This window comes from Dipodomys spectabilis, unplaced genomic scaffold (genome assembly GCF_019054845.1).
Source record: "Dipodomys spectabilis isolate Male_0828 unplaced genomic scaffold, ASM1905484v1 ptg000118l, whole genome shotgun sequence".
In the NCBI taxonomy this organism is placed as follows: domain Eukaryota; kingdom Metazoa; phylum Chordata; class Mammalia; order Rodentia; family Heteromyidae; genus Dipodomys; species Dipodomys spectabilis.
In genome coordinates this window covers 3333733-3354789 of record NW_024870795.1, presented here as the reverse complement: position 1 = coordinate 3354789, position 21057 = coordinate 3333733, and the positions used below count along the sequence as shown (strand labels likewise).

General features: G+C 43.9%; 1 long non-coding RNA gene across 1 annotated transcript; it reads left to right on the top strand.

The window, feature by feature from the left end:
• The first annotated feature begins 1422 nt into the window (after positions 1–1422).
• On the top strand, positions 1423–19996 carry LOC122115270. Its single transcript, XR_006148740.1, has 3 exons — positions 1423–1724; positions 14270–14273; positions 19987–19996. It is a non-coding gene; the product is annotated as an uncharacterized LOC122115270 (long non-coding RNA).
• Positions 19997–21057: the final 1061 nt, after the last annotated feature.

The window sequence follows — 21057 nt, the reverse complement described above, 5'->3', positions numbered from 1 at the left end:
TAATTAATTAATTATTTTGTTGGTTGTGCGGCTTGAACCCTGGGCCTGGGCACTGTCCTTGACTTTTTCAGCTCAAGGTGAGTGCTCTGCCAATTAAACCACAGAACTACTTCAGTTTTCTGGTGGTTAATTGGAGATAAGAGTCTGAAGGACTTTCCACTTTCCTGCCTGGGCTGGCTTTGAACCATGATTCTCAGATCTCAGCCTTCAGTATAGCTAGGATTACAGGCATGAGCCACTGGCACCCAGCAGAATTACTGTGGGCTAGGTTTTTGTTTTTGTTTTTTGGCCAGTCCTCAGTGCCAGGGCTCTGTCCTTGAGCCTCTCTGTGCTTGAGGCTAGCGCTCTACCACTTGAGCTACAGTGCCACTTCTTAAATATACTTTAAATTCTTTTTCTTTTGTTGGTCATGGGGCCTGAACTCTGGGCCTCGGCGCTGTCCCTCAGCTCTTCAGCTCAAGGATAGCGCTCTACTACTTGAGCCACAGCACCACTTCCAGCTTTTTCTGTTTATATGGTGCTGAGGAATCGAACCCAGGGCCTCATGCGTACCACTGAGCTACCTTCCCAACCCCATATACTTTAATTTTTTTTTTTTTTTTTTTTACAGACAAGATGTTAAATTCTTTTTTTTTTTTTTTTTGGTCGGTCGTGGGGCTTGAACTCTGGGCCTGGGCGCTGTCCCTCAGCTCTTCAGCTCAAGGCAAGCGCTCTACCACTTGAGGTACAGCGCCACTTCTGGTTTTCTGGTGGTTTATTGGAGATAGGAGTCTCACGGTCTCTCCTGCCCGGGCTGGCTTTGAACCGCGATCCTCAGATCTCAGCCTCCTGAGTAGCTAGGATTACAGGTGTGAGCCACCAGCGCCCGGCTAAGATGTTAAATTCTTTTACCTTTGCTGTGGTTAAAACAACCTAAGAACCAGTCAAGCTCCCCTTCTACCAATGACATACAAACAGTGGCAGGACTACTTTTAGTACAGAATAAACAACTTTCAAGGAAAATTAATTTTTAACTAAATTAAACATGTTACCAATAAATAAAAAAATCTAAAGGTAGTATCTTCAATTCTACAATCCTGGCATAACACTTACACCAACTTAAAAAGTAAAAATTTCTCCCCAATAGTAATTACAGGTATTAATGCAGCAAGCTATGAAATGAAATTACTCCAGTGTATTTTTTTAAAAAGAAAAATCCTAGCAACCAAACTTGAATTTTAAAGTGTTGGCATTTCTACAAGTTTACACATTCTAAATAACTAATATTTTCTTAGAACATAATTCAGACAATTGTTTGCATTTCAATATATTCTTAAGGAAATGATTAAAGGAACATTTAGTACACCATATCTGAAAGAGCTTATATTTCTGATTTCCCGCTACAAAAAGCATCAACTTCTATTTAGAACTGTAACTAGCGATAAATTATACTTCAAGAACATAAACATTTGGTCTGATGTATCAATTAAAATGATCTAATGACATCTGTTGCAGATAGGAAGGTATTTTAATCCTATGTACAGAAAAAAAAAAGTACAGCTGTCTCCTTGTACTTGAAATATATAAAACCAACACTACTATTTACACACTTAAAAAATTTAAATTTATTTAAGTAAGCATAGTGCACGTCCTTAATGGAAAAAAGCATGTTATAGGGAGCTGAGAAGCCTGATGAGATTGTTAAACTATATATATGTTATCTGAAGAAGCATATCTGCTTTTTGGTTCAGCAGTAGAGCGCTTGCCTTGCATGCATGAGGCCCTGGGTTCGATTCCTCAGCACCACATAAACAGAAAAAGCTGGAAGTGGCACTGTGGCTCAAGTGGTAGAGAGCTAGCCTTGAGCTGAAGAGCTGAGGGACAGCGCCCAGGCCCAGAGTTCAGGCCCCACAACCAATCACAAAAACAAAAAACAAACAAAAAACCCACTAAGAACAATTTGCTAGCATTCATCATTGGTTCCTTTCATTAGGGTTGCTTTTCCTCTCTATGCTCTTCCTGCAAAATCAAGGACAGACGTACTAAATTGCTAACTTAATGTTTGGTCTTCTTGAGAATCATAAATTCTTTAATTGAACATTTTCTAAAGGAAGCAGGGTGCTGGTAGCTTACACCTGTAATCCTGGCTGCTCAGGAGGCTGAGATCTGGGGAGCCCAGTTCATAGCCTGCCAAGGGAAGACAGATCCAAGAGACTCTAATCTCCAACTAACCAACAGAAAGCCAGAAGCAGGGGTGTAGCTCAAGTGGCAAAGGGCCAGCCTTGAGCAAAAAAGCTAGGCAAGAATGCAAGGCCTTGGGGGGCTGGGAAGGTGGCTCAGTGGTAGAGCGCATGCCTTGCATGCCAGAGGCCCTGGGTTCGATTCCTTAGCACCACATAAGCAAAAAGAAAAAAGCTGGAAGTGGCGCTGTGGCTCAAGTGGTAGAGCGCTAGCCTTGAGCTGAAGAGCTGAGGGACAGTGCCCAGGCCCAGAGTTCAGGCCCCACGACCGGACCCAAAAAACAACAACAAAAAGAATGCAAGGCCTTGGGTTCAAACCCTAGAACTAGCACTGTTTCTGTTTTTTGTTTTTAATTTATAAAGGAACACAGAAGCCCGGTGTGGTAGCTTGTAGTCCCAACCCTTCTGGAAGGTTACTTGAGCCTGAGTATAAGACTAACCATAGAAAACTCCATCCTGTAGCCAACTGGTGCTGTGAGCTTGCCTAAGAGGTGGTTTTTATTAAGGAAAATAACTGGCAACTCATGTCCACGTACTTCTAAGTTATGACGCATGCCAGTTAAAGTTGTGAGACCTTAGACTGCACCCCAATCACTTAATTTTATGTGTTTCCCTGTTTACTTCCCTGTTTACCTTCAAGATTTCCTGATTGATGCTGAAATGGAAGCCAGCTGATGCAGAGATTTGGGGAAATGATATCCGAAGAATGCAAAGGGAAATATGAATTCTTTTCTAGCCTTCCCAAACCTGCTTTGTTGTGTCTAATCCAGCACAGTCAGAGGAAAAGAACTGAGTTCGTGGAATTTGCCAGCTAAGCCTTACAGCCATCCTTAATGGAAATATACTGAATATATACTGAATATATGGAAATATACTGAAAAAGGTAAGTGTACTGTCTGCCCTGAAGGAAGGGACATAAAGGTAGGTAGTTCCTTTATTCTAAGCTTCAAAACCTTTCTTTCCTCTCTTCAGGGTATGTCTCACAGCTAAGCTGGAACTTGCATCAAAATAGTGCTTTTAAAATTATAGCTGGGGAGCCGGGCGCTGGTGGCTCACGCCTGTAATCCTAGCTACTCAGGAGGCTGAGATCTGAGGATCACGGTTCAAAGCCAGCCCGGGCAGAAGAGACTGTGAAACTCCTATCTCCAATAAACCACCAGAAAATCGGAAGTGGCGCTGTAGCTCAAGTGGTAGAGCGCTCGCTTTGAGCTGAAGAGCTGAGGGACAGTGCCCAGGCCCAGAGTTCAAGCCCCACGACTGACAAAAAAAAAATTATAGCTGGGGGTGTGATAGTACACCCCTGTACTCCCAGCACTTGGGAAGCTGAAGCATGAAGATCATGAATTTGAGGCCAGCCCAGGCTGTATAACAAAACCTGGTCTCAAATTCAGTTGAGTTTCAGCCTAATCCCTCAGCGTATAAAAAAAGAAAAACAAAACTTGGAATGTTTCAAAGGTCTTATCAAACTACATTTGTATTAGATAACAATCAGAGTAAAATTATAGTTTCCATGGTTTCTGTTTTTAAAGCCACCAAATTTGTTTTATAGACAGAGCAAAATTACTGGGAATCAATTATTCACATACATTGCACATATCTATGCAGTAGGCATTGTGCCAGGCCCTGGAGTTACTTTTTTATTTTATTTTAATTTTTTTGGGCCCGGTCGTGGGGCCTGAACTCTGGGCTTGGGTGCTGTCCCTCAGCTCTTCAGCTCAAGGCTAGCGCTCTACCACTTGAGCCACAGCGCCACTTCCAGCTTTTTTCTTTTTGCTTATATGGTGCTGAGGAATCGAACCCAGGGCCTCAGGCTTGCAAGGTATGCGCTCTACCACTGAGCCACCTTCCCAGCTCCCAGGCCCTGGAGTTACAAAGGTGGACTAGCATACAGAATTCATGTCCTCAACGAGTTACTTTGGTGCAGTGGAGAGAGGATTTTAGCTTAGGGAGTCAGCATCTGATAGCATGAAGCAAATTCCATTTCCTCATCCACAATTCATTCTAATAACCAGGAGCATATGTGAACATTTACTACAAATTACTAAAGCCTAATTTCCAAGTAGGGTTACTTGGCCTACATTTGTAGAACTGTGATCTAGAGACCAGCACCTAGGCTGATCGTAGAGCCTACGTTTCTTTGTTGTAGGGCTTCTTTGTTGTGCCTGGGTGCCATCCCTGAGCTCTTTTGCTCAAGGCTAGAGCTCTACCATTTTGAGCCACAGTGTCACTACCAGTTTTTTGGTGGTTAATTGGAGCTAAAGGGTCTCAAGGACTTTCCTGCCTGGGCTGGCTTTGAACCATGATCCTTAGATCTCAGCCTCCTAAGTAGCTAGGAGTATAAGCCTGACTCACCAGTACCTGGCTAGAGTCTACACATTTAGTTTGGGTGTGATACTTATATGTCATACCTTGCTGCAAGTACTAGATCAATTTGTATATTGACCCTACCTCTTCACCCAGACACAGAAGTCTGACCTGGAATAGGGGAGAAGATCTGGCTCAAGTTCCTCTGCTTTTGGAATGTGGACCTTCTCTTGTAGCTGCTAAATCAAGAGAAGTCCAACTCCTGCTGAGCTGTTCTCCAGGATTCTACAAACAGAACAGATTAGGTTTAGTGCAGAAGTGAAGAGAAACCACTGAGTAACTTCAGGTAGGTAATGACCCTCCCCTCCCCATGTATGCATAGCCTCACACCTCTGGCTCTGTTGTGTTATGCTGTAAATCTGATTTGCTATTAATAAACGGTTTCCTGAAGCAAGTGGGCATTTTGTCTCATTTCCCATTAGATTCAGATTCATTATCTACCTTATTATATTACTGACACCTCCTTCAAAACTGAAGGTGTCATTAAAGTAAGTGCACTTCTATATACCTAATACTGTTGAGGGTTAAAAAATACCTATTTGAGCTGGGCGCTGGTGGCTCACGCCTGTAATCCTAGCTACTCAGGAGGCTGAGAGCTGAGGATCTTGGTTCAAAGCCAGCCCAGGCAGGAAAGACCGTGAGACTCCTATCTCCAGTAAACCACCAGAAAACCGGAAGTGGCGCTGTAGCTCAAGTGGTAGAGTGCTCACCTTGAGCTGAAGAGCTGAGGGACAGCACTCAGGCCCAGAGTTCAAGCCCCACGATAGACAAAAAAAAAAAAGCCTATTTGAATACCAGGTATAGTGGTACACACTGTAATTCCAGTTCTGAGTGGTTTCTCTTCACTGAGAGGAAGAGGCCAGCCTGGGGCTGTACAGTGAAACCTATGCAAAAAACCTCAAGGGCAAAGGATCTTGACTCAGTTGCAAGAGTGCTTGCCTAGTGTAAGCCAGACCCTGAATATGATCCTCAGCAATGCTCTAGTGAAATCAAGTTAACAGTGAGGTTTCCCTCCAAGTGAGTTCTGCTTCGGGAAATACATGGAAGCCGGCCTGTAAGGTGGCTCAGGACAGGGTGCACCACACACACAAATTAGAATTAAATATAAGAAGGGATCAAATGGAAGGCAATTTGGAATCTAGGTCTTTTGGATAACGAAGTAGTAGTTGTCAGAACCTAATTTCAAAAATGAAATAATACTGATGGGGGCTGGGAAGGTGGCTCAGTGGTAGAGCGCTTGCATGCCTGAGGCCCTGGGTTCAATTCCTCAGCACCACATAAGCAAAAAGAAAAAAGCTGGAAGTGGCACTGTGTCTCAAGTGGGAGAGTGCTAGCCTTGAGCTGAAGAGCTGAGGGACAGCGCCCAGGCCCAGAGTTCAGGCCCCACGACCGGACCCAATAAATAAATAATACTGAGTGTGACTTAGTGGGAGAGTGCCTGCTTGGTATGCATGAGGTTTGGGGCTCAGTCCTCATCACAAAAAAAAAAGAAGAAGAAAAACTCAACCACAGTGAAAAGAAATACATTTTTTAAAACCCTAGAATACTTAAAATACACATGGAGGCAGGGAGTTTTAAAAAAGTCTAGTTATCCGTTTTCCTGGCTCCAAGTCCCTCACTCTTTCTAATAGATCACAGATTTCTCATAAGCATTTGTTGAACATCTCAAAATGGTGAAAAAAAAAATACAAGGACCAAGTGGACAGTGTTTCCCAAAGAAAAACATGAGTTGGTTGGATTTAAATTAGACCTTTCCCTACTCTGACCAGCAGGTGGCCCTAGTTTCACATGTAACAGGTTTTTATGGCTTTCTAGACTGTACCGTGTGGTTAAGAAATGCGTGATTTGGTTTTGGGTTTTTTTGGTCGGTCATGGGGCTTGAACTTGGCCTGGGCGCTGTCCCTCAGCTCTTCAGCTCAAGGCGAGCGCTCTACCACTTGAGCCATAGCGCCACTCCCACTTTTCTGGTGGTTAATTGGTTATCTCCAATTAATTGGCACCTGGCTTGCATGATACTTTTACCCACTGATTATGATTAAAAGATCATAATTTCAAGCCAGGCACTGGTGGTTCAAAGCCAGCCTAAGCAGGAAAGTCCTTGAAACTTTTATCTCCAATTAGTCAACAGAAAACTAGAAGTGGTGCTGTGGCTCAAAGTGGTAGAGCACTAGCCTTGAGCAAAAAACAGCTCAGGGACAGTGCCAAGATCCTGAGTTCAAGCCTCATGACTCACCCCTCCCCTCCAAAAAAAAAAAAATCCTTTGGGCTCCTATTGATACCAGGATATAGTTCAGTAATTTCAATGCAATATAATAAAAAAAATCTTTGTTAATCAGCTGGGAAGGACAGAGGGAAGGTAACTGGAGAGAATTTCTGTCTCCTTCCTCTTTTTCTTCTCTTCTACCTTTTTTCTCACTAATTTTTCCGTTTTGTCATGAGATATACCTTCAAGTTTATTGCAACCTAAGACAAACTTAGACATTTAAATGCATTTACTGTGATACCACTATATTAACCACCTAGGTTGTGCAGTTAATACTATGTTTTGCTTCCTCTAGACAGTTCTTCCTCTTATCAGCTAAGTCATTGTATTCTCAGGATTCATTTCAAAGTCAGTGTTGTTATAAGAAAGTATTTCATTTCTTGCCTGGGTTCTTGATGCAGAATTCTCAAAACCCTTGGAATTTCCTGACTGGTGTCTTTTGTTGTTCTTAAGAATTTCCCTCTTCCCTTTTTAAAAATCACAAGCTGGGTACTGGTGGCTCATGACTGTAATCCTAGCTATTCAGGAAGCTGAGATCTGAGGATCATAGTTCAAAGCCAGCCCAGGCAGGAAAGTTCCTGAGATTCTTATCTACAATTAACCACCAGAAAACTGGAAGTGGTGCTGTGGCTCAAGTGGTAGAGTGCTCACCTTGAGCTGAAGAGCTCAGGAACAGTGCCCAGGCCCAGAGTTCAAGCCCCACGACCGACCAAAAAAAAAACCCACCTGGGTTTATGCTGTGGAGGTGACTACCAGGTGGCTGTTTACCAGAAAAAGGGCTGGAACTTTAAAAAATGTATATATTGATATTATATAAAGGTGATGTACAGAGAAGTTCCTGCTATTTAAGAGTACATTTCTTTTTGGACAAAACCCCTTCCCTTGCTCTCTCCCAGGAGAGCTGAAATTTTGTTCCTAACCACCAATCTCCAAGAAGGAGCTGAGCTGGAGAGTAAGCTCTATAAAAACAACAGAACTGGGCTGGGAAGGTAGCTCAGTGGTAGAGCGATTGCCTTGCATGCATGAGGCCCTGGGTTCGATTCCTCAGCACCACATAAGCAAAAAGAAAAAAGCCAGAAGTGGCACTGTGGCTCAAGTGGTAGAACGCTAGCCTTGAGCTGAAGAGCTGAGGGACAGTGCCCAGGCCCAGAGTTCAGGCCCGACAACCAGACCCCCCCAAAAAACAAAACAAAACAAAAAACAACCCAGAACTATAGCCAGGTGTTAGTGGCTCTTGCCTATAATCCTAGCTACCCTAGAGGTTGAGATCTGAGGCTTGTAGTTCAAAGCCAGCCAGCTCAGGCAGAAAAGTCTATGAGATTCTTATCTCCAGTTAACCCCCCAAAAAGCTCAACAGAGAGTTGTGGCTCAAGCAATAGAAGACTAGCTTTGAACAAATAAAGCTCGGGTATGGCAGAAATATATCTTGGTATCAGGCCCTGAGTTCAAGCCTCAGGACCAGACGACCCCTTCCCCCTCACAAAAAAACAAACCAACAACAACAAAAACCCCACTGATTTGATGCATGTCTGGGTGGGGAGGGATGAGTGGGGGGGGGTGAGCGTCGGGAGCAGAGGGTCCATCTCTAATCATACCCCTGTCCCTCTGCATTATTTCCATCTAGCTGTTCTGAGTTGTATCTTCTATCATTGGTAAAAACCTATGGTACTTTCCTGAGTTATCCAGTATTGCAGAGGCAAGGAGGACACTTGGGAATCCCCTGTTTATAGGCAGTCTGTCCAAAGAACCAGAAGCTGACACTTGCAACTGGCATCTGAATTCGAGACAGTGTTTGGAGCCTGAGTATGGGATTCACATTGACTCAGTAGGAATTGACAAGAGTTCCTTTGACTCATCGGCCACCCTGTTGGTGTCCTGAGCATTTGGAGAATTGGTTACTGGTGTAGAAAAGCAATTCTCACATTTGCACTGTGAGCAAAGGAGTAATTTCCTTATACAGTAGGTTACAGATATCAATTTAGTACACGACCCCCAACTAATGCAGCCATGATTAGCTCTGCATCTACCAGCATAAATCCTTTGCGTTGGCAGCATCTCTTCCATGAAAGCATCATCTGCTGGGGGTTTAGTTGATGGTTCTTGTTTGATGGAGCTCTGTTTGGCCAAGCATCACAATAAAGACGTTGCTGGCAGCCTGCTGACATGGGGTTTACCCAGCATGGTCCAAGATTGGGTAGTCAAAGGTCCAAGGCAGGCTCCTTGTCTTCGGCAGGAGCCTTCACAGGGGGTAAGCTTCCACTCTTCCGCTCTCCTGACATGCCTCCCACCTGCTGCGAGTTTTCTAGGAGAAACACTGTTCCTTCCCACATGGATTAGGGAACAATGTCAGTTTCCGAAGCAAAGTGTGTTGCTATGGGAACCTAAAGTTATTTGCAGTTGCAAAATGATGGCGAGTAATCAGTGACACAACCTGAAACACTCCATAATTGTCCTTCAAGAAGAATAGGGTACAATGTTTTATTCTTAGGTAGGGGGAACTTTTGTGCTTTTATCCCCAGGGGAGCTGGGGGGAGGGGAGCAGAAGGGGGAGGGGAAAAGCAGCTCTGGTATGCAGACACACTCCTAGTGGTCCCGCCTTGCCCTTCTGCTATGGATCTCTTACAATTCATTCCTCTTCCAGAGCTGCTTTTCCCTTCAGGAAGATAGGGCATCAGCAGTCTAAGGCTGACCATCAAGCTATGGGTTCTCTAAGGGAATGGGTACCTGCATATTTGGAAGGCCTGTGAGGGAAGGAGCCTTGGTAAGAAGGTGGTCTACATAGCTCTGCAAAAGCCCCACATTCCCACAGAACACAAATCTACACACAGTTCTCAGCCACTGCTGTGACCATGCCATTACTATAATAGAACTAACCTGCTGTCCTGGGTCTGGAGGTGGTGTGGAGTGTGGGGGGAGAGGGAGTGGCTCATGTTTGAAATACTTCTAATTTTCACTTACTGCCTAATTTATTTGGGGTTGTTAAGGAGCAAACCCAGGGCCTCATATGCTTTACCACAATACATGATAGTCCCCTTGCCAATTTTGTTTTGTTTTGCTTTTGCTTTTGCTTTTGCTTTTGCAGGGTCTCCCTATGTTGTTTTAAATCCTTGGACTCAAGCAATCCTCAGATCTCCCATCTCAGCCTCTCAAGTAGCTGGGACTATAGATACATACCCCTGTACCAGTGACAGTGCATTTTTAAAAAAGATGATCTGATATAGTTAAAGCAACAATGTTTATGAACTTAAAGGAAGAGCAAACAAGAATTCAATAAGCCCTATAGGACTTTAACATCTGCTGCAAAGATTTGTGTGTGTGTGCACGTGTGTGCGTGTGTGTGCTGTGTGCGCACGCATGTGTGCATGTGCGCCCGTGCCCACACTGGTCCTGCAGCTTGAGCTCAGGGCTTGGGTGCTATTTCTGAGCTTCTTTGATGTAAGGCTAGTGCACTACCACTTGAGCCACAGAGCCACTTCCAGTCTTTTCTGAGTAGTTTATTGGAGAAAAGAGTCTAACGGACTTTGCTGCCTGGGCTGGCTTCAAACTACGATCCTCTAATCTCAGCCTCCTGGTTGGATTACAGGCATGAGCCATCAATGCCCAGTTACTGCAAAGACATTTGAAAGAAGTCAGGCAATCGTAGCTCATGCTTGTAATCCCAACTACTCAGGAGGCTGAAATCTAAAGATTGAGTTCAAAGCTAGCCAGGGCAAAAATATCCGTGAGACTCTTCAGTTAACTCAAAAAGTGCAAGTGTGGTTCAAGTTGAGTTTCAAACTTGAGGTAAAAAGTTAAGGGACAGCACTCAGGACCTGAGTTAAAGCCCTAGTATCAAAGAAAATAAAAGAAGGAAAGTGCTGCTAAACTCCTCGGTTTCCACCCCTGGTGTTGCTCTAGTGGGCGGGAGGAAAGATGGCTAATCACAAACCAAATGTGAGTGCTTGGGAGAATCTCAGCCATCTGTCTCCGCTCTTAGTCCTGAGGACATAGCCTTCTCTGAGAATTTGATAAAAGCTAGGAGCCATTTCTTTTTAGGTACAATTCAGGGAGCTAAAATCTTTATCATGAGGCTGAGGTTGTAGCTCAGTCCCCAAGACATAAGCACATCTTCCTGTGTGTGAGGCCCAGGTGTTCCGTTCCACACCACAAAAAAAAGGAAAAGAAATGTATCCTAGATCCTACTCAATTCGCTTTCATATTGTAGTTAAAGATTGTGATTTTCACAGTTAGAACATGCAGGAGTATTTTCATGATGAGGTCATCTACAGATAGATTATATTTTACTCTGAGCTTCTCTAACAACAATTACCTGCATCCATTACAGAGCCTTGGAAAAGAAGGTATTAGATAGTCAAAATGCTGGCACTGTTTTTGTTATTGTGCTGGTACTAGGTCTTGAACTCAGGCCTGGGTGCTATCCGTTAGTGGTTTTCTTGTTCTTTTTGTTTTTGCCAGTCCTGGGGCTTGAACTCAGGGCCTGAACACAGTCCCTGGGCCATTTTGTGTTCAAGGATAATGCTTTACCACTTGAGCCACAGCGCCACTTCCGGCTTTTTTCTTTTTGCTTATGTGGTGCTGAGGAATTGAACCCAAGGCCTCAGACATGCAAGGCAAGCGCTCTACCACTGAGCCACCTTCCCAGCCCACTTCCAGCTTTCTCTGAGTAATTTATTGGAGATAAGTATCTCGTGGACTTTTCTGCCTAAGCTGGCTTTGAACCCTGATCCTCAGCCTCCTGAGAATGTAGCTAGGATTACAGGCATGAGCCACCAGCACCTGGCACCGTTAGCTTTTTCACTCACGACTGGTGCTCTACCACTTGAGCCACAGCTCTACTTCTGGCATCCTGGTGATTAACTGGAGACAAGAATCTCACAGATTTGGGGCTGGGAAGGTAGCTCAGCGGTAGAGTGCATGCCTTGCAAGCATGAGGCACTGGGTTCGATTCCTCAGCACCACATAAACAGGAAAAGCCGGAAGTGGCGCTGTGGCTCCAGTGGTAGAGCGCTAGCCTTGAGCTGAAGAGCTGAGGGCAGCACCCAGACCCAGAGTTCAAGCCCCATGACAGGCAAAAAAAAAAAAAAAAGAATCTCACAGATTTTCCTACCTGGGCAGGCTTCAAACAGATCTCAGCTTTCTTTTGTTGTTTGTTTGTTTTTTGTTGGTCGTGGGGCTTGAACTCTGGGCCTGAGTGCTGTCCCTCAGCTCTTTAGCTCAAGGCTAGCGCTCTACCACTTGAGCTACAGTGCCACTTCCAGTTTTCTGGTGGTTTATTGGAGATAAGAGTTTCACAGACTTAGGGCTGGTAAGGTGGTTCAGTGGTAGAGCGCTTGCCTTGCATGCATGAGGCCCTGGGTTTGACTCCTCAGCACCACATAAGCAAAAAAGAAAAAAGCCAGAAGTGGCACTGTGGCTCAAGTGGTAGAGCGCTAGCCTTGAGCTGAAGAGCTGAGGGACAGCGCCCAGGCCCCACGACTGAATCAAAAAAAAAAAAAAAGAGTTTCACAGACTTTCCTGCCTGGGCTGGCTTTGAACCACAATCCTCAGATCTCAGCTTCCTGAGTAGCTAGGATTACAGACATGAGCCACTGGCGCCCGGCAAGATCTCAGCTTTCTGAATAGCTAGGATCACAGGCCACCAGAGCTGTCAGTGCTATTTAAAACACACATTTAAACAAGATTCTGATTGCTTAGACAACTTTCAAACTTTGCCAGTGGTTCATGTTAGGACTTCCAGAACTCTTTAAACCAAAAACAGGTGGCTTCTGAAGGTAGCAGAGGGTTCCAAGGGAATCATAATTAATTGCACAGGGCTCAACAAACTGATGAGGGATGATTATGGTTTGAAATATTGATGCTTTTTTTTTTTTAAATTTTTTTGGTCCAGTTGTGGGGCCTGAACTCTGGGCCTGGGCGCTGTCCCTCAGCTCTTCAGCTCAAGGCTAGTGCCCTACCACTTGAGCCACAGCACCACTTCTGGCTTTTTTCTTTTTGCTTATGTGGTGCTGAGGAATTGAACCCAGGGCCTCAGGCATGCAAGGCAAGCACTCTACCACTGAGCCAACTTCCAAGCCCCGAAATATTGATACTTTTAGTACTGTTTTTCATGGATACATAGGGGAGCCTCTTCTCTCTCTCTTCTTAAGCTCTTTGTAATCTATGACAATGATTTAGTAGGCTCTGATTTTATAGGCTGAAATGAAACATTAAAAAATAGTATCTTGCGGGGCTGGGAAGGTGGCTCAGTGGTAGAGCGCTTGCCTTGCATGCCTGAGGCCCTGAGTTCGATTCCTCAGCACCACATAAGCAGGAAAAAAAAAGCCGGAAGTGGCGCTGTGTCTCAAGTGGTAGAGCGCTAGCCTTGAGCTGAAGAGCTGAGGGACAGCGCCCAGGCCCAGAGTTCAAGCCCCACGACCGGACCCAAAAAAAAAAAAAAAAAATAGTATCTTGAGCCAGTAGCCAGTGGGTGGCTCATGCCTATAATCCTAGTGCTCAGGAGGCTGAGATCTGAAGGTTGCAATTCAAAGCCAGCCGGGGCAGGAAAGTCCATGAGACTCTCATTTCCAATTAAACACCAAAAAAGCAGAAGTGGTGCTCAAAGTGGTAGAGTACTACCTTTGAGCAAACAAGCTTAGGGACAGCACCCAGGTCCTGCGTTCAAGCCTTACTACTGACAAAAAAAAAAAAAAATCTTGGAGGATTGGGAATATAGCTTAAGAGGCAGAGTGCCTTCCTAGAAGTATAAGGCTCTGAGTTAAAACCCTGATGTTATGTATTTAATCTTGGACTAAGGGTATTATAACTCTATGGTAGAATACTTAGAATATACAAAACCCTAGATTTGATCTCTACACTGCAAAAAAGTAAATTAAAAAAATTTTTTTAGATTTGATTCTCATTGGACCATCTCTTCCCCCTTACCTGGAAATTTTCTCTATCTCTGCCTTGCATGGCAGTATAGTATTTACATCAGTTGGCATGTTATCAGTGTCCTTTTTACTAGTCTGTAATTGGAAAGGTTGGTTTTGCAGTCAAGACCTTGCCTTGTATTTGAGAATGATGCTCATTGAAATCCTTCTAAGGAATAAGTTGGACAACCATAGAGATAATGCTGCCAAAGCCCCTCCAAGAACTGAGGTTCTAAACCCAGTTTACAGAGCTCAGTCTTTTTTTTTTTTTTTTTTTGGTTAGTCGTGGTTCTTGAACTCTGGGCTTGGGCGCTGTCCCTTCGCTCTTCAGCTCAAGACAAACACTCTCCTGCTTGAGCCACAGCGCCACTTCCAGTTTTCTAGTGGTTTATTGGAAATAAGAGTTTCATGGACTTTCCTGCCTGGGGTTGGCTTTGAACCACAATCCTCAGATCTCAGCCTCCTAAGTAGCTAGGATTACAGGCGTGAGCCACCGGCACCTGGCCAGAGCTCAGTCTTGTAGGTGGAGAAGGAAGGTCACTTGCCCGCAGGCCCAAGGATCTTGGATATTTGAGGATGCAAAAAGAGAGGAATTTACCCAAATTTCTTGTTAAAATTTCCAGCACATTTTAAATGCCTACGTGGTAAATTAGCATTCTTGCTATTATAATTAGGCTAACCCTAAAGAGCATCCTTAGTTTACAATTAACCTTTGTTTGAGATTATTATTAATATTATTAGCAGTTTCCTGCTTGCTAGGCAGGTGCTGTAGCCACTAAGCCACACCGCAGCACTTTTCTCATTGGTTATTTATTTACTTGTATATGTATTTATTTTGCAGTATTGGGGTTTAAATCAGGACCTTGCACTTGCAAGGCAGATGCTCTAATACTGTACCACACCTCTAGCCCCTGCACTAGTTTTGTTTTGTTTTTATTTGTTTTGTTTTGTTGTAGGGCTTGAACTCAGGGCCTTGGGTGCTGACCCTGAGTCTCTTTGTACTTACAGCTAGCTAGCTCTACCACTTGAGCTACACTGCCACTTTCGGTTTTTGAGTGGTTAATTGGAGACAGGAGTCTCACAGAGACTTATCTGCACGGGATTGCTTTGAACCGCAATTCTCAGATCTCAGCCTCCTGAGTAGTTAGGATTATAGGCGTGAGTCACTGATGCCCAAGCTTGCACTAGTTTTTTGTTTTTTTTTTTCAAAATTTTTATTGTGTTTAAGTGGTTACATAATCCCCCAAGTTTCACAGTATTGTGGGATAGTGATGCTTAGTTAATGTCACAAACACATTCTAACTTTCATGGGGCAAATTGTCTATCATGCTCTATAACATGTGTGAGTTATATGAACTTTGCGATACAGTTATTTCTTCCACATTGGGTGATATGTACATTTGTTTTGCATAGCATCAGCTGTTCCCTCTTTCCCACTTGTTCCCTCCCTCCCATGGCTGCCATTGAGTTGCTAAGTTCATTTTGGTCAATGTCCAGTGCAGCTGATGGGTCCCGCTGTTCTATGTTTTTCCCTGATTCCCTCTAGTTCTGTGTCGTCCTCCTGGTTTCCCTCCTGTGTGCACATATATATCATACATGTGATCAGCAGCATGGGGTTATCTAGTAGTGCTTTGACCAGATGAGTGGAAGTCCTTTGTTTCTTAAGTCTTGTTAATTTTGTCGTATCACCTTACATTTTGGATTTAACATCCACTTATCAGGGAGACCATGTGCCATTGGTCTCTTTGCTCTTGGCTTACCTCGTTCAACATGATGCACTAGTTATTTTTGAGATAGGTCTCTCTATCCATGAGTATGCCTCAGCCATGATCCTCCTATATTATGATGACAAGCTCATGTCACCACATCCAGCTTTATGTAAATATTTCTGCCCCTTGGCCGCTTCTCAGCCTCCCACTTACCTGGGATGACAGGATGGATGTCACTGTGTTCAGTTATTGGTTGAAAATGGTATTTTAGGATCTTTTTGGGGGACCTGGGCTGCCTTCAAACCTTGATCATCTCAATCTCAGCCAAGTAGCTACTAGGATGAGTCATACACCCATCTTGAGGGTTTTGTGTGTATGTGTGTGTGTGTGTGTGTGTTTTAAAATCAATAGAGGTATATTTGTTTCCTGTTGCTGCAACAACTTGTCACAAACTTGGCAGTTAAAGCGAGTCAAATTGTGCAAGAGATGTAGTTTAGTAGTAGAGTGTTCAGTGGTTAGAAGTATGTGTTTAGCATATACTGGACCCTGGGATTGTTTGCTCTCCAGTACCACAAAACACATACACGCACACACACACACACACACACACACACACACACACTTATTATCCTATGGTTCTGGAGGCTAGAAATCCAGATTGGATCTCACTGGGTAGAAATTGTGGTGCTGGCTGGACTATATTTTGGTCGTAAGGGAACACCCATTTCCTTGCCTTTTCTATCTTTTAAATCTGTCCTAAATTGTTTGGCTTATGGCCCCTTCTAATTTCAGAGCAAGCAATAGGTGGTCAATAATGCCATCTTGTTATGATCCTTTTTCTTGGTCACTCATGGGTCTTGAATTTAGGGCCTTGGCACTGTCCCTGAGCTCTTTCGCTCAAGGATAGCACTCTACCACTTTGAGCCACAGCTCCACTTTGAGTTTTCTGGTGGTTAATTGGAGAAAAGAGTATCATGGGCTTTCCTACCAGGGCTAGCTGTGAACTGCAATCCTCAGATCTCATCCTCTTGAGTATCTAGGATTATAGGTGTGAGCCACCAGCACTCAGCTTTCTGTTCTGCCTCTTGTCAACCACTTTTGGGCCTATCCTATCCACTTAATCCAGGATAATTTCCATCTCAGGTAACACATGCATATCATCCCAACAATCACAAGAAACTTAAAATAAGAAGATTGAGGCTCAGCCTGGAGGAAACTGAGACCCTATCTTAAACTATAACCAGTGCAGAACCAGACTTGAGGCCCTGAGTTCAAACCCCTGGGCAAAAGAAAGAGAGAGAGAGAGAGAGAGAAAAGAAAAAGAACAACCAAGACAGAAAATGTAGTTTTGAAGCTCAGAGTCAGCCCACCAACTCTTGCCTTTTCCACAGCTAGAACAAGAGACCCCAACATTCCCCTTTTTGGCTTTTGCTAACTGGGTTACTAGCACCCAAAGAGCTTTCTTTAAAGTGAACAGCACACATTAGCATATCTGAAGTCTAATTTACATCACAATTGCCCCCCCCCCTCTCTCTGAGCTTCAAGTATAGAGGTCCTGCTCCACTTCCTGGCTCTGCAGCTCACTAACTTTTCTTTGACTAACTTGAAATGTCTTCAGAGGAGGAACTGAGAGCTTTCCTGGAAAGTTGGGGTTGGTTGTGAATGGGATGGTCCCACCTACATCACCACCCCTGTATTGACAGAACCATTTTTTGCTCTAGGCTAGTGCTCTACCACTCGAACCACAGCTCTAGTTCCAATTTTTTTAGTAATTCATTGGAGGTAAGAATCTCATGAACTTTTTTGCCCAGGCTGGCTTCAAACCATAATTCTTAGATCTCATTGAGTAGCTAGGATATAAGTGTGACCCACTGGCACCTGGCAGCATTTTGCTGCTTATTTTGGAGATGGATTCTTGCAGACTTTCCTGCCCAGGATGGCCATGAACACCTATCCTCTGATCTTAGCCCCCTGAGTAGCTAAGATTACATATGTAAACCGCCTGTGACAGTCTAAGTGAAATTAATTTTTAAGTTTAATGTAACTGTGTGTGTGTGTGTGTGTGTGTGTGTGTGTTTGCGTGTGTGGTGGTGGTAGTCCTGGGGCTTGAGCCCAGTCTTGGGTGCTATTCCTGAGCTTTTTTGTTCAAGGCTAGCCTTGACTACTTAAACTGCAAGATTTTCTTTTTCTTCCTTTCTTTCTTTCTTTTTCTTTCTTTCTTTCTTTTTTTTTTTTTTTTGTTGGTTATGGGGCTTGAACTCTGGGCTTGGGCACTATCCCTCAGCTCTTTAACTCAGGGCAAGCACTCTACCACTTGAGCTACAGCGCCACTTCCAGTTTTCTAGTGATTTATTGGAGATAAGAATCTCAAGGACTTTACTGCCTGGGCTGGCTTTGAACCATGATCCTCAGATCTCAGCCTCCTGAGTAGATAGGATTACAGTCATGAGTCACTGGTGCCCAGCTAAACTGCAAGATTTTCTTAGCTGAAACTATCCCCTTTAAGCAAACTCCCTCTGTCTATCCTCCCTCTGCACTGGACATTGACACCACCGATTAGCCTCCTATCAACACAGCCCACAGTTTTGGAAAGAGCCTGAGACCAAGGCCATGTCAGGTGCTGATGCCCCTGGCAGACACAAATGTGTTAAAACCTGGAAACTACTCATTCAAAATAAGATTGCTCTCCCACCCTACCTCCTCCATCTCTCCCCCCTTCTATCTGCCCTGCCTGACTTTACTTTTTCTGCCTAATATTGAAAGGGACCTAGTTGTAAAGGGGTACTCCATTTCCCCTTCAGTGAAACTGAGGGATACTTGTTTGCCCTTCCCAGGTTTTCAGCCTGAATAAAACCTGTTGGTCTGTTGAGTTCACCTTTCTGCTCTTTTCTTCTTCTTACAGCAGATGTCTGCCTCCATTCTTGCTTCTGATGAGAGAATAATTCAGGCAAGAGTCTAAATGTAAAAATGATAGGGACATGGTAAAGGGCAAAGAAATATTTATCATGTGGCTCAACTGATCACCAGTTTTCTTCTGGGCATGTGTAATAGTTGGAGAAAGGAAACCTCCATGTGGTTGTTCAAGCAGGAGGGAGTGTATTAGCAAAACCAAACTGTCAGCCTGCACAAGATGTGTGCAGAGGAGCAGACTTATGGCAGGGAGAAAGGCTATATAGGGAGAGGGCGGGGAGGAGATGTAGCCACAGAAGATGTGGAAGTGACCTCAGAGCCTGAGGTACCTCCCACTGCCCCCAGATGAGCCAGTTACCTGGGTTACAGGTGCTAGGTGGGGTCTTCTAGAGAGGAGAAAGAGCCATGTTTCCCTGGGGGACCTAACATTCCAGCCTTTTGATAGTTATAAAGGGATATTGATTCTCTTTGGCTACTTCTTGCTGGCTAGGGGCATCGACATTAGGGGTAGAAGTTGGAGATGTCATCTGGTCTAGGAGAAGGTGGTAGTAAGAGTTCCATGGTGGTGAATGTGCATATGTGTCTTTGGATGAATCTGAAAGAAGTCTTAGGATGTAGGGGCTGAACAAATAGAAAAAAAAATATTAGAAGGCACACAAACAGCAGAAGTAAAGGCAACCATCCTTTCAAAATGGAAAAAAAAAAAATGGATGACTTGGCTAGTTCCTATCTTCTGAGTTCTAGGCAGTCCTGGAATTGGTAGACCATATCCCTAACCACTCCTGATTAACATCTGGCAACTGGGTTTGGGAGAGAATGGTGGACTGGTTAAGAATAACTAGTCAGCCAGGTGCTGGTGGCTCACACCTGTAATCCTATCTATACTCAGGAGGCTGATATCTGAGGATCATGGTTTGAAGCTAGCCCAGGCAGAAAAGTCCAACTAGCCACTCAAAAACTGGAACTGGCACTGTGGCTCAAGTGGTAGAGCACTAGCCTTGAGCACTAAGGACCTCAGGTACAGCATCTAGGCCCTGAGTTCAAGCCCCACAACTGGCAAAAAATTTTAAAAAGAAAAGAATAGTTAGATGTGGCAGGGGGGGCTGAATTGGAGTTGTTAAAGGACCTATGCGAGGCCTTGATTTTTTTTCTTTAACTGTTCTATGGATGTCTGGACTATAGAGAATGGATGGGAGACCCTGGAAGGTTCCAAGGCAAACTGTCCTGAGTCCAAGACTCACTATAACTAGAAATAGCTGGTAACAAAGGCAAGAATGTAAATTCCTGACCAGTTAGAAGAAGGACAGGTATGAGCATTGGATAGGCATGCTTATTAAGTATTTTCTTTTGATCTCCCAGCCCTAGTTAGTTTTGAAAGGGCAAACAGAAAGTGATTTTATTTAGGATCTGACACCATCCCCTCTTTTCTGCACAGTTCTTCCAACTGGCTCTGGATGGACTGTCATTGCCAGCACTAGCTCTGTCTGGGTGGGTCTAGGAGGTGTCTTTCTGGGTTGGCATTTTTACTAGTTACTGGGATGATATGTCCCAGTTGACTAATGGCATGTCCCACATTGATTAAATTAGAGGGTTTTTGTCTGATTAAATTAGAGATTTTTGGTTTTGTTTTGTTTATTTCCAATTGAAGCGAAAAGGAGATCAATAGAAGTAGTTTTTAAGCAGGGTTTACCTGAAACTTAATTGAAAATAGACGTTAAGTTTGAACAATAAATACTTGCAAGAGTTATCCTTCTGTGAGTCTGACTCAAATCTGTAATGACAAAATTCAATAGTGGTCATAATGAGAGTTTTGAAACAGCAGCTGATTAAATAATCTAGTTAATTTCTAACTGAATATGGCACTTTAGGGTACTAATTGAGATTAAAACCCATTGACAGTTCCGTGTCCAAGATATGTTACATACTTGGGAAACAGACATTAGACACATTTGTTCACACCTAAATCTGATGAGCTTCTTTACAGTTTAAAACTGTCCTTTTTTTCTTTTGGCCTGTGGAGCCAGTTAAGTCTTGGTTACCAGAAAACGTTTAAAATTGTTTTGGTAAACAGACACATTAGTAAAAAATGGACCATTGAATACTTGCTATAGAGTAAGGGAAGTGTGCCTGGTGGAAGAGTGGGGGCCACATGAAAACCCACCATGTAGCCAAGATGGTGAATTTCTGGACAAGTCACTATGATAAAAAAGTAAAAATGCTTTATTAAGTAAGCAAGCAGACAAGCAGACAAACACAAGCAGAAAGGATCACACGAACAGTGTGTGTGTTCTCAAATGGAGGAAGAAAAACAGACAGATTGAATGACTACAAGACAAGGAAATTTACCTTTCCCGAGGAGATGGCTGGGAGGCTTATACCTACCCCCATCCTGTGTCAGTCACAAAGGCCTGGCAGGCACAGGGATGAAGGTGAAGTGTTACCAGATCTTTCACAGATTTTCCTTCTCCATTTTTCTGTTAGCTCCCTCCAAGGATGGGGAGTGTGGCTCTCAGTATTCTGGCATTCTTCTACCACCTCCCACAGAGAGACAGCTTTTAGGCCAGGTTATGGTCCTCAAAGCTGGTGCAGCATAGATGTTCCCCAGGGCAATCTTTGGGGGTACAATGCTCCCTTCATCCTAAATGAAGGAAAGCCTTCATGGAGCTTCTTGTAATGCCCCATTC